This window comes from Loxodonta africana, chromosome 6 (assembly GCF_030014295.1).
Source record: "Loxodonta africana isolate mLoxAfr1 chromosome 6, mLoxAfr1.hap2, whole genome shotgun sequence".
NCBI lineage: Eukaryota > Metazoa > Chordata > Mammalia > Proboscidea > Elephantidae > Loxodonta > Loxodonta africana.
Genome location: NC_087347.1, coordinates 67,089,219 through 67,102,324, shown reverse-complemented (window position 1 = coordinate 67,102,324; position 13,106 = coordinate 67,089,219). Strand labels below are relative to the sequence as shown.

The 13,106-nt window shown below is 38.0% G+C and overlaps 1 protein-coding gene across 2 annotated transcripts in view; it reads right to left on the bottom strand.

Annotated features, from left to right (window-relative positions):
• Window positions 1-13,106, bottom strand: part of ZNF385B (zinc finger protein 385B) — a 305,144-nt gene that overhangs the window by 122,424 nt on the left and 169,614 nt on the right. The window lies entirely within an intron of this gene.

Below are 13,106 nucleotides of genomic sequence, written 5' to 3'. Positions count from 1 at the left end.
AAATACAGTACAATGGAGAGTCATATGGTCTGAAAGTAAAAACAATGAACAAATTAGTTAGAAAGATATACAAGCAGTCCCTGATTTATGACGTATTCAGTTACAACGAACCGTGCTTAAGACTATCCTTTTTTTTTTTGGACATCTTATCATTAGTAATATGTACTACACATAATGTTGCAGTGCATAATTTGTTGATGTTACCATTTTCATGCCAACCCCCAAAGACAAATAAAGATCAGATTTATAAAGACACTGATAATAAAAGGTGATAATAATAAAAACTTAAAAAAAATGAGGTATTTGACTTATGTCAGAACTGCCTTAACCGCTGCACCACCAGGGCTCCAGTTAGACATTAAAAAAAAAAAGAGAGATTGGTAGGTCTCAATTTGCATTCTTGCTCCAGGCCTCCCAAGTGGTAGAACAGGGCTTTTCTACCTCCAGAGCTACTGTCTCTTAGCTTTCCCAGTTCTTTGATCCCTCTGAGATAGCTTCGTACCTGCTCTGGCTCCTGTTTTCCTTGCTGTACGTTTACTGGTGACCCAGTATGAAATCTATTTATCTAAACATCTGTCCAACATTTAATGATAGCTGACTGTCAGTCACACACTGTACTAGATATTAGGGTTATAATAATGGGGAAGAAAGCCTTAGTTCTTGCCCTCATAGAGCAAACCGCCTGTCAAAGGTCCATCTGAGTAAACTGGCATTTAAAATACAGAGTGGTCAGTGTGACAATAGGAGTGATATTGGGTACACTAAGGGAATATAACTCATGTTTCACAGGGGTCCAGGAAGGCTTTCCAGTGAGGTATAAACTGATAAAATCTGAAGAGTAGGTTTTATCTTTAGAAAAAAGGTGTGTTGCAGGTACGTTTTCAAGTAGAGGGAAGAACACGTAAGGCCTGGAGGCAGAACAAGCATGGCGTCCTGAACTGAAAAAAATTCAGTATTGACTAAAGAATGTCTTTAGGGTGAGAAAAGGAGCTCTGGTGGCTCAATGGTTAAGCTCTTGGCTGCTAACTGAAAGGTTGGTTGTTCGAAGCCCCCCAGCAGCTCTGCAGGAGAAAGACCTGGTGATCTGCTCCCATAAAGATTACAGCCTAGAAAACCCTATGCAGCAGTTCTACTCTGTCTCATGGGTTCACTATGAGTCAAAAATCTACTTGATAGCACCTAACAGCAGGGTGAGAAATGTGCCTGTTGCGGTAAGCTGGAACCCGACCAGCGTGTATTTTATGTCATGTTAATATGTTTGGACTTGACCTAAAGGCAGCAGTGAATCAAAGATGATTTTAAACAAGAGCGTGACATGACGAAACTTTCACGTTAGGAACATCAAGGTTTGGAGAATGGATTATGCCTCATGCAACAGAGGTCTAGTGGGGAAAGGGTAGGTGGGACAGAGGCTGGTGAAGATAAGGAGTCCAATTAGGAGGCATTATAATAATCCAGGTAAGAGGTAAGCTAGGCAGTGGGGATGGAGGAATGAAGATAGATAAAGAAGACCTTAGGAGGTAGAATCGATAGGACACGTAACTGATTGGATAATGGGCTGCTATCTAGTGGACTAAAGCAAAGCTCCCAGTCTGGGTAGGTGGAGGGGTCAATCACAGAGAGGGAACAAAGAGGAAGAGGTAATCTTGAGGGGAAGTTAGTTTCTGAGCTTTGACCTTAGCAACCCCTCCAAGTCATGGCTTTTGGTTTTCATCTTTCAGTACCACACGCTGAGACTAAGGGTCCAGAGCCTATGTGCTAGGCTGTGGGGGCCTCCCCTTCCTACTCTGTCCTGGTTCTTCTCCACCCACCAGGAGGAAGGGTGGACAAACAACAGATATGAATACGGGAAATTGTCTAATGAGGCCATCATTTATAGTTCTTCAGTCAAAGACAATAATTTGTTTAAAATATTTGGTCATCATAAAAGTTACCGGGATCCATTATGCTGAGTGAAATTAGTCAGATGCAAAAGGACAAATATCGTATCAGACTACTATTATAAGATCTTCAGAAATAGTTTAAACTGAGAAGAACACATTCTTTTGTGGTTATGAGGGGGGAGAGGGAGGCTGGGAAAGGGTTATTTACTGATTAGATAGTAGATAAGAACTATTTTAGGTGAAGGGAAGGACAATACTCAATACAGGGAAGGTCAGCTCAACTGGACTGGACCAAAAGAAAGGAAGTTTCTTGGATAAACTGAATGCATCGAAGGCCAGCGGAGGAAGGGCAGGAGTTTGGGGACTAAGGCTTCAGGAGACATCTCAGTCAATTGGCATAAAAAATTCTATTAAGAAAACATTCTGCATCCCACTTTGAAATGTGGCGTCTGGGGTCTTAAATGCTAACAAACGGCCATCTAAGATGCATCAATTGGTCTCAACCCACTTGGATCAAAGGAGAAGGAAGAACACCAAGGTCACAAGATAATTATGAGCCCAAGAGACAGAAAGGGCCGCATGAACTAGAGACTTACATATCCTGAGACCAGAAGAACAAGATGGTGCCCGGCCACAACCGATGACTGCCCTGACTGGGAACACAACAGAGAACCCCTGAGGCAGCAGGAGAACAGTGGGACGCAGACCCCAAATTCTCATAAAAAGACCAGACTTAATGGTCTGACTGAGACTAGAAGAATCGCGGTGGTCGTGGTCCCCAAACCTTCTGTTGGCCCAGGACAGGAACCATTCCAGAAGACAACTCATCAGACATGGAAGAGACTGGACAATGGGTTGGAAAGAGATGCTGATGAAGAGTGAGCTACTTGTATCAGGTGGACACTTGAGACTGTGTTGGCAACTCCTGTCTGGAGGGGAGATGGGAGGGTAGAGAGGGGTAGAAACTGGCAAAATGGTCACGAAAGGAGAGACTGGAAGGAGGGAGCAGGAGAGTAAATGGGAGTACGTAAGGTGTATATAAGTTTATATTTGAGAGATTGACTTGATTTGTAAACTTTCACTTAAAGCACAATAAAAATTATTTTTAAACAAAGTTACCAGGATCACCCAATAATTGACCAAATTTGCATAATTATATTTACTTTTCATGTGTCTCAAAAATTAAAACAAGGATTGAGGTTTAGTCACTATTCTCAAGTATTTGATGCTAACCTAGTAAATGTTTGCCCTTTAAAGATAAAGTTGATTAAGGGATGGCGTTTTTTTAATTCATGCCCTTCCCTAATACACCTTTTTTTTTTTAATTCATATCCTTCCCTAATACACCTTCTTAGACTTTACATAGGCATTTTAAAGTGTGTCTGTATCATCAGTTAATACTCATCAGTATACCTGAATTATAGTCTCTTTTCTCAGTCTCGAAGAATTCCGCAGGGCTATTAATACCAGAAGGAAAATTTTAAGTAATAGCACTTAAAAAACAAACAAGCAAGCAAACCCGTTGCCGTCGAGTCCATTATGACTCATAGCGACTCTATAGGACAAAGTAGGACTGCCCCCATAGGGTTTCCAAGGAGCAGGTGGTGGATTTGAACTGCCAACCTTTTGGTTAGCAGCTGAATACTTGACCACTGTGCCACCAAGGCTCCTATAGCTCTTAGCCTTTGATAAAAAGAATAGTATAATTTTTATTTTGTAAGACTAAACACCAACTTATATGCTAACCATCCTTTGTGAAACCAGCTGTTACCAGAATAAACAAACAATAAAAACCAAAACAGAAGAAAAAACAAACAAACAATAAGCTAAGGGATAGATTCAGTTCTTCACGAAAACAAACTTTTCAAGTAAAGTGGAACATTTCGTTCAATATTAATAGTCTGTACAGTTTGGTCTTTTAAAAAAATGTAGAATTTAGGTTGAAAGCCAAGTCTAAGAAATTAACTTTTGAACTTATTACTAGTTGTACTATGTGAATTTTTGAAGTTTTTAAAAAAAGTATAAAAATCAATACCACATCAGGAGAAAAAAAAAAAAATGGATGAGAAAGCTATCAAGGGCTGCATCAATATTTTAAGCAAGTTCAGAGGAAAAAGGTAATTCATCATGTCAGCAATGCCAAGGTTTACTAAGATCTGCTACCTACAAGTTTTGGATGAAATGTTTAATTTCTTTAAATTTCAGTTTCTTCATATATAAAAGGAATAGAACCAAAACAACCTCACTAAGATGCCAGAGAAAATGAGGCTTATAACAAGCTCCGATATCCACTCGATACAAAGTAGAGCACTAGTAGCATTATTATCACAGTCCCTGGGTTACAAATGAGCTCTGTCTCTGTCTTTAAATCAGGTGTGTAGGTAAGTCGGAACAACTGCATACCGTTCTTACTTAGCCTTCCTTTAGTGTAAGAAAAGGCTCTGAAGCCTCGTCAATGATGTAAAAGCTGCACTTGCAGCAAGAGCAGGCGATTGTGATGAAGAATTTGTTAGGGGCTGGTTCAATCATTTCAAAAAAAAAAAAAAAGGGGGCAAATTTACATAACATGAAAGGGCAAGTACAAACTGTAGGTAAATCAGTTGTCCGAACTCAGGGACGACTCTGTAAATTCATCTTTTTTAGTTACACAGACCAATATTCCTGTGAATAAAATGGAATTATTTTTTACATTACTCCTTTACTCTAATGCTCTTTAAGGTTGATAACAAAATCTTTCCCCATGAAGAATGGGCAAATAAAAATTAACAAAGTAAGGATATTTTAATAGAATAGAATTTACCCATGCCTAGATTAAGGGATTTGAATCCTGCACAGGAACTGCATTTTACAGTGGGGCAGATACAGTTAATCCACTATATATCCAAGGAAGCACAGATCTGCCCCCTTCAGTGGATAAAATGCACCTCAGAACTGATGCTAATCAGACAGTCAGCATTGTCATGGCTCAGAACACTGTACTCTAAAGTGAACTTTTCTGATTATCCTTCTCAAAATTGTTAGGCGTCATCTTAACCCAAACAACAAAGTAGAAACTCCATGGAAGCAGAATCTAAACTCTTTCTATTTGGCTCTGAACAAGGTATTTATCTGTTTCATCCTGAGCAAGGAGCACAGTGGAGTAAAAAATATCCCTGAGTAAATAATAGTAAAATCTGCTGGGTAACCACTAAAATAATGAATATTCAAATACTCATATAATAGTCAAATTATTGTAGCTACTTATAGGAAAAGACCATTAAATATCACAAAGCCTTGAAACAAACTAGCTGGAAGCAATACTAAAGGAAGCTAATCTAAAGTCATAGTTATACACAGAGGAAATGATAAATTTTTCACATGGCATAAATCATAAACATTTTTAAGTGCAGAAAAAAATGACAATTACCTACCATCTTCCCTTATGGTTCAGGAGAGTTAGGGTAAGGATGGAGGATATTAGGGAATCAGTTAGGGAGCATGAATGAGAAGATTTGACCTGAGATGCTGGTTCATATCCTCCCTCACCCCTTCCTTCTTGAACTTCTTTTCAGCCCTGCCTTCTGGAATATGTCTCTCTCTAGGCCCTCGAACCTCTCTGACGAAGCTGCTCTGACTCCTTGAGATCTGCTCTTCCTCTTCTGGTTCCTGGTATGTTGATATTACTCAACAACATTGACTTTTTGCTTATAGCCCTCTCCTTCCTTTCCCTGGATGATATCCTGCCTCTCAGGGTGCTGTCTCTGCTAATGCCTGCTACTCAGAGTCCAGGTCTCTGCCCCAAGCCTCAGCTCTATACATCCAGACACCTTGTAGGGATTTCCAACTGGATACCCCATAAAAAAAAAAAAAAAAACTAAAACCAAACTTATTTGGGCTGGAAGATTTTGCTCTGAAATGTGACAAAATAAAATTACTCATCCTAAAGGAGCATCCTGAAATAAAAAAAATATATATATATTCAGAAGAGGAAGAAAGCTAGAGAAAAAGTGTGAGCAAAGAAAAACAAGATTTCTTACAAATCTTTAGCATCCTAGAATTAGATGTTTTAACAATATTTCTAACAATCTGAATACAAATTGAATTTAACATTATCTGAACTTTAAGTTCAAATGAAGGATGGCCACTTGTTCTGTTGTGTTTGTTTTATCTCTCACCAAATGTTAAAACCGGATTGAAAAACAGAAATAGAAATGCTGTTTATTGGGAATTCTCATTGGCTTCGCGCATTGCTCCTTTCTTGTGCAAAGTGGAGAAGGTTTCAAAGCCCACTGTCTGGGAATGAGGCTCCACATGGTAGTAGATTCCTCTTCCCTTCAGTGCAGAAAGCTAGACCCAGGGGAAGAATATCAATAAAAAAAGGAAAGGAAAGAGGGGAAAAGATTAAAATGTTTCTCTCCCCACCAAAGTTCCTATGCGAAGAATAAGTGGTAATTAGTTATGCCAAAATATTTTGGTGTCATTAAAATGAGGACTTTTTTAAAAAGAGGATGCCCATGTTTCAGAATATGTTCTTAACCTAATGCTGCTGTCGTGGCTAGAGGGTGTTTAAAAGTTTTGAAGTGCTACAAGATTTTCATTGATCTACTAGAATTTCTTCATGGGCTCATTTTTAAGGTAAAAGGTGAAACAAATAGAAGTTCCAATATGTTTGCAGAAAAACTAAATTTGCTTTTAACCCTAAGACAGCTCCTCTCCTTGTATTCTTTACGTTAAATGGTGGCAACTCTGTCATAGCACTTGCCTCCTACCTCTCTTTTTCTTCTTACAGCTACATAATCGCTAGGTCCTAGATGTTTAACCTTCCAATATGTTTCTTCTTTTCTACCTATGGCTGACCCTTGTCCTAGTTCAGGCCCTCATTTCTTTCCATCATTACTGGTTTCCTTGTCTCCAGTTTTAGTCTCCTCAGATCCGTGTCCCATGAGGCCAGAATGATATACAATCAAAATTGAACCATGTCACTCTTCTGCTTATAACCCTTTCTTCATTCATGCATTCACCAAATACTCGTTGATGGTTAGGACATATGTGCCAGAGCTAAGCACGATGTTGGCAGTATGGTATGACTAAGGCAGACAGGATCCCCTTGCCCATGGAGCTTTGCCTTCACTGTGGAGCTTGTTTATGCTAACGTGGCGTGCATGGTCCTCCATGATGAGACCCTCGTCTATCTCCTGAGCTTCATTCCTCACATCCCTGTCTCAAACATCGCATCAGCAACACACGTCTGTTACTATTTCCCTGTACACAGCATGCTGTTTCTCACCTCTGTAACTTTCTCCCACTGATCCTTTGCTCCCCTGCCTAATTCCTATCCATAATTTAAGAGAGGAAGTCTCTCTTTGACCTACGCAGGTTGGGTGAAGTATCCCTTTAATGTGTTCCTACAATACCCGTATTTCACATCACCATACCTACCACATTGTATTGTAATTATCTGTATAGATGAACAAATTTTAGGCACACCTGGCTCTAGATAAACATTTCCTTAATAATTACTGCACATGAACATAATGACTCATATAGTTAATATATTCTATAATGATTTCAGGAGTCCCTGGGTGGCACAAATGGGTAAGTGTTTGACTACTAGCTGAAAGGTTGGTGGTTTGAACCTGCCCAGAGGTGTCTCAGAGGACAGGCCTGGCAATCTACTTCTGAAAGTGCACAACTTTGAAAACCATGTGGAGCAGTTCTACTCTATACACTTGGCATGACCATGAGTCAGAATCGACTCAATGGCAACTAACATCAACAACATAATGACTTCAGAGAAAACTGGAGCAAAGAGATTCTGATATTACAGAGAGTCATAGTTCAGGGAAGTGAGCAGGGGGTGTTTACAGCCCATATCCAGCATGGGCTTAAAAACTTCAGGCAGTTCAACAAATATAGAGTAAATTTAACTGGTCCTCTTGTTCCAGTAATCTCTGTTGCACTATTACGTCTGCCTTCCTGATAAGGTGTTAATTAAGTATGTTGTGATAACGGCAAGCCCTTCTGCTAGAGGAGCAGGTTTGAGAAAAACCTCTTAACAGATGGCTCCAAGCATTTCTCATATGGGATGCAAGGGATCCAGGAAGAAAACTGGATATTCAAATGTACTGAGGCAGTATAAAGTAATCATTACTGCAATGGACATTTATGATATGGAGAAGAAGCCCTATACTCTTGGGCTAATAGAGTAAAAAAGACTTTCTGTGAGGCCCTGGAACATTCCATGAAACAATGAGCAGGCTGCCCAGGCCCAGCTAGATTGAAGGGATCTTGTTTTTTAAGGCCCAGATTAATGGGGAATATGCCAAAGCTACTTCCTGAGATGAGATTTTGAAATAATTTTTTTTCCACTCTATTTATTTCTAGTTCAAACTAGAGTAGATAATATAAAGTTAATTATATATATCAGATACATAACCTCACAGTGAAACATAAAATTTTCTCTTGTAACATATACCATAAATATAAATGAATATAGTTCCTTCCCATCTGTGAGACCTCTTACTGTAATTCTCCAATTACACGGAGCTGGTATCAACTTTAAATAGAAACTTTGCCTGTGTATGTCAGGATATTGCTGGTAGGAAATGTGGCAACTGAACCTGTACTCTTTTATAATTACTACTTTCGGGGAAAAAAAAATGAGGTTAATTGAAGGGTTTACTAAAACCTTATAAATTGCATAACTTATTATTCTTATAAAAATATAATGGCTTTTAAAATAAAAGTTGGGATAATTATGTTTCAGCATTCTTACTAAGGTGAATACCACTTCTGTCCACAGTAAGAAAGAACACTAAATAAAATAATTGTTTAGTGGTTTGTAATAACAGCCTTTCCTTAAAAAAAAAAAAAAAAGAACAAACAACTGGTAGCCATGAATAAATGACAATGCACTTGAATTTCAGTTTTCTTGTGCTAATATATTTAACTCTCATAATGTTTTTAACCTTACAGATGTCCATCTTTCAAAATAAGAAATCTGTAAGTTTTTTAATTGTTTTTCCTTGCTTCAGCAATTATTCATTATTTAATTACATATTTATATGCCATTATCGTTGGTTAGACACCTTAGACACTAATTATTTTCCTTAACTAATGACAGACCTCCAAATGTAGTATATGTATATGTGTGTCTATACATACACACATTGGTAAGTTCTTCATGTAATGTTTATATTTACGTGGTACATTTAAGTACTGTAAATTTCCATTCATAAACTTGAATCCATCTATCCATTCATTTAAATATGTATTAAGCATCTTTTTTTTTTATGAGCCAGGCCCTGTGTTCATCCAGAGTAAGACATCGTCGCTGCTTTCAAGAAGCAAGCAGGGAAAACAAAACAAGCAAGCGACAAGGGCAGTGAGTGAGTTATGTACAAAGCAATGTGTAACTCCTTTCTGAGTACATAGCATAAGCTAAACCACATCTTCTCTCTGTAACAATTATACACAAAACAAACGAATGTAGCGGGTATCTTCAGCTCACCCTCCCAATCCAAAACCACTAGATGGTGTGTGTGGGTGTCAGTCCATGTGCATACATACATATATGCATGAGGCATAGGAAGAAAATAAATAATTTTATGTTAAAACCTACCTTACACTTCTGTGTATTCAAAGTTGCCATGCCCAAATACTGAGAACCATTTAGGATCAGCTCAAGTCAAGTATAATCCCCAAGCAAGATGGTTAGAATTGACTTACCTACATACCTAATGGGAAGCAGTTCTTTTGCCTTTCAAAGTCATCAGATTCTGTTCCTGAAACCTGAAAGTCACACTGGCCCTTCACTGTTTGTTCAGCTGGTCACAAATTAGAGGTAATGACATTTACATTGCTAATAGACTTCATTCCAAGTGTGCTAACTCTTGGCTTGGTGTAGTTTCTCCTACCCGAAAAAAAGCTTATTTGACCTTCCACGGGAAAGTTTAACGAGAAGTAATTATGTGAACAAGAACATTCCCTTACTTGTACATCCATAAACATGCACATATATTAAATCCCCAAATGTATGAAATTCTCTAATTATTTATTTCATATGAGAATCAGGACTGATGTGCAAAACAAATTAAAGTATGTGTTACTAATTTTCCCTAGCATACACGTTAGATTACCTGACAAATCTGGGCACGTTAGGAAAGTATCTCCTAATCGTCGTGGTTGACATAAACCTAAGTGGCAATGACCTCTTATGCTGGACTTGTAGAATCAGAGTAGTGAAAAATATGTATTTCAATGGAGACTAAATTCTGGCTAATGTGGAGAAAATTGCAAATCAAATAATTTGGCTTTTCTGTATACCAAACTTCAAACAGCTAAATCTTGCTTCTTTAATGTGTCTTTGATCACAATTACTAGCATATGTGGACTGTTCTTAGCATACTGGTATGACATGAAACATGAGAATTCTAAACTCAGTTTCTTTTATTAATGAGGACTAATGATCTTAAACCAAAGACAGGTGACTGAAATTAACAAAAAAAGAAAGAAAACAAAAACAAAAACACATTGCCTTGCTTAAAGAACAGCTGGCAATGATTTAAAATGTCTACTAATTGTTCTACTCTGTTACTTGACCAGGAGTATGTGTCTATACGCACACATAGACAGATACTGGGGTGACAATTAAGAGTTTTGTATCTCAATAAATGCATATTATGAATCTTATAACACTTACAAATTTGTATTCAAGATTAGCCGATAGCTTACATAATAATATTTTATCCCAAATTCCCATAAAATGTATAAATTTGGTGTCACAGTTAAATTCAGTGCAATAGAATTTGATATGTGCTTAAAATAATAACTAATAATTTTGAACAATTTTCTATGTAGCAGGTGCTATGCTAAGTGATTTCTATGCATTACATATTTAATTTTTATTAGAATCCTATGAGGTGGACTCTATTATTTGCATGTCACAGAGAAGATTGAAGAATTTTAGTGACATAAGTAATTTGACCATTTACTGCTAATAAGTGACAAAACTTGGATTAAAACCAAACCTTAGTGACTCTACAGCCAAATTCCAGGTCATATTTGACCTAATGTGGATTAAAAATTAGAAGGCCCGGAATGGAGTTTCAGTGTCAATCAACTATTAGCACTGAGTCCTTAGGGAAATCACTGAACTTATCCAAACTTCAATTTTATAATATACAAAATAGAGCCCATAAAACATCCCAGACATTCTCAGGGAGTTACCATAAGATTCAAGAGATAGTGTAAGCAAGAAAACTGTAGACTGCCCTATAAATATCATTTATTACATTATAATATCTTAATATTTTAAAACTCCCAAGGTATTTTGTGGGGCCAAACAACGGCATTAAACCAAGGATCTCATTAGAGAAAGAGCATTTGGGAAGCCACTGGAGGAATATTTTCTTCTATTACAGGAAATTCTAGGAAGGGTGCCCAGGATGGCACTGGGCAAGTTTTAGAAAAAACATTCACCCTTTGTGGGTGCCATGATAAATCACAGGGAGACGAGTGTCACGTTCACCTCTCATATTGCGAATGTCACCCATAGAGCAGGACCAACTGCGCTCTGTCCAGATGCCAGCTGGGTAGCAGTGCGGTCTGATAGAACACGTGAGAGGCTGACAACTTGGGGTTAGGGCCCATGGAATGTAGGACTGTCCAACAAGCTCAGCATGAATGAGGCTCAGAATAAACTACTTTCCTTAGAACAAAACTGACCAAATTTAGCAGGTTACTGTAAATATCATTTGGAAAGCAATCAAATCAAACAAAGAAAAATATAAACAGACCAATACAGATGCAGACCTCGTCTGTAAGTTTAAATTATTGCTAAAAGCTTGAAACTGAATCCAAGCAAAGAGTAGATAGCAGAGAAATATCTGATTAATAAAATTACAACTGAGAAAACAGAATAATTTCTACATTAAAAATATGAAACATAATTTACTTTGTATCTTTCCATTGCCAGCAAAGCACAGTTCATCTAAATCAATCTACCAGTTTCCTGAGCTACACAGGAAGCTAGCTAAGTCATTACATATAAAAACAAGTATTCTTTAGAAAAATTAATTCTGTGGTTTATTTTCCTGAGGATGAATATAAGTCTTATTTCTTGAGAGCTGTGTTTTAACTTACAGGAAGATAAGCAAGTCTTCAAACTCAAATGTAGCTTCCCAGCAACATCTATCCTAAGTTCAGAGTAATTAAAAAGTCATACTTGGTAAAATGTTTTTATCTACCTTCTTCCCTCACACTAATCATCTTTCAGATGATTTAAAGAGAGTATCATTTGGTGAGCATTTATTCTGTGTGAGGTGCTACCACAGGTGTTTATGGCAGGCACCGCTAATTGTCTTGCCAATATCCATTCTCACCTTCTGTGATACCAGAAGAATTGGCTTAGCAAATTTCTTCCCGCTAAAGACATTTCCCAGCTTCCTTTGCAGCTGGGGCCATGTGACTAGGTTCTGGCTAATGACACATGAATGAAAGTAATGAGTTCCAGGTTGTGCCATTAGGAGGAAAGGTATATTTCCTCCAGATTTCCTACTTCCTTTGGCCTGGGATATGAAAGTGGTGGTGAGTTGAGCATGCAGAAAGGGAATGAAGACCAGAGATGAATAAGCAATAAGATGGAGTAGCCTGGGCTTCCAAGGAGTTGTTGTATCATTCCTGGAGTGTTAGGTGAGAAAGAAATAAACCTCTGTCTTGTAATAGCCACTGTTATTCTTGAAGTCTTGTTACAGTTATCTAGCCTGTATCCTCATTAATGGAGGATTGTACATATGCTGGAGCCCTGGTGGTGCAGTGGTTAAGAGCTCAGGCTGCTAACCAAAGCAGTCAGCAGTTCGAATCTACCAGCCACTCCTTGGAAACCCTATGGGGCAGCTCTACCCTGTCCTATAGGGTCACTATAAGTCAGAATCAACTCGATGCCAATGGGTTTTGGGTTTTTGGTATGTATATTTTCTTAGGTATTACTACCCCAGTGTTTTTAAGACAATTTAGACTCATATTAAAGAACCTCCCTCAAAATCACATAGTAAGTAGTGAAGCTGTAATTTTAATCAAGTGCTTTTTCCATTAGATCTTTTTTATATTAACAGAAAAAAAAATGACTAATTTATAGAAAATTGCTGTTGTTGCTGTTGGGTCCCATAGAGTAAGTTTCAACTCATAGCAACCCTACATACAACAGAACGAAACACTGCCCAGTCCTGTGCCATCCTCACAAGC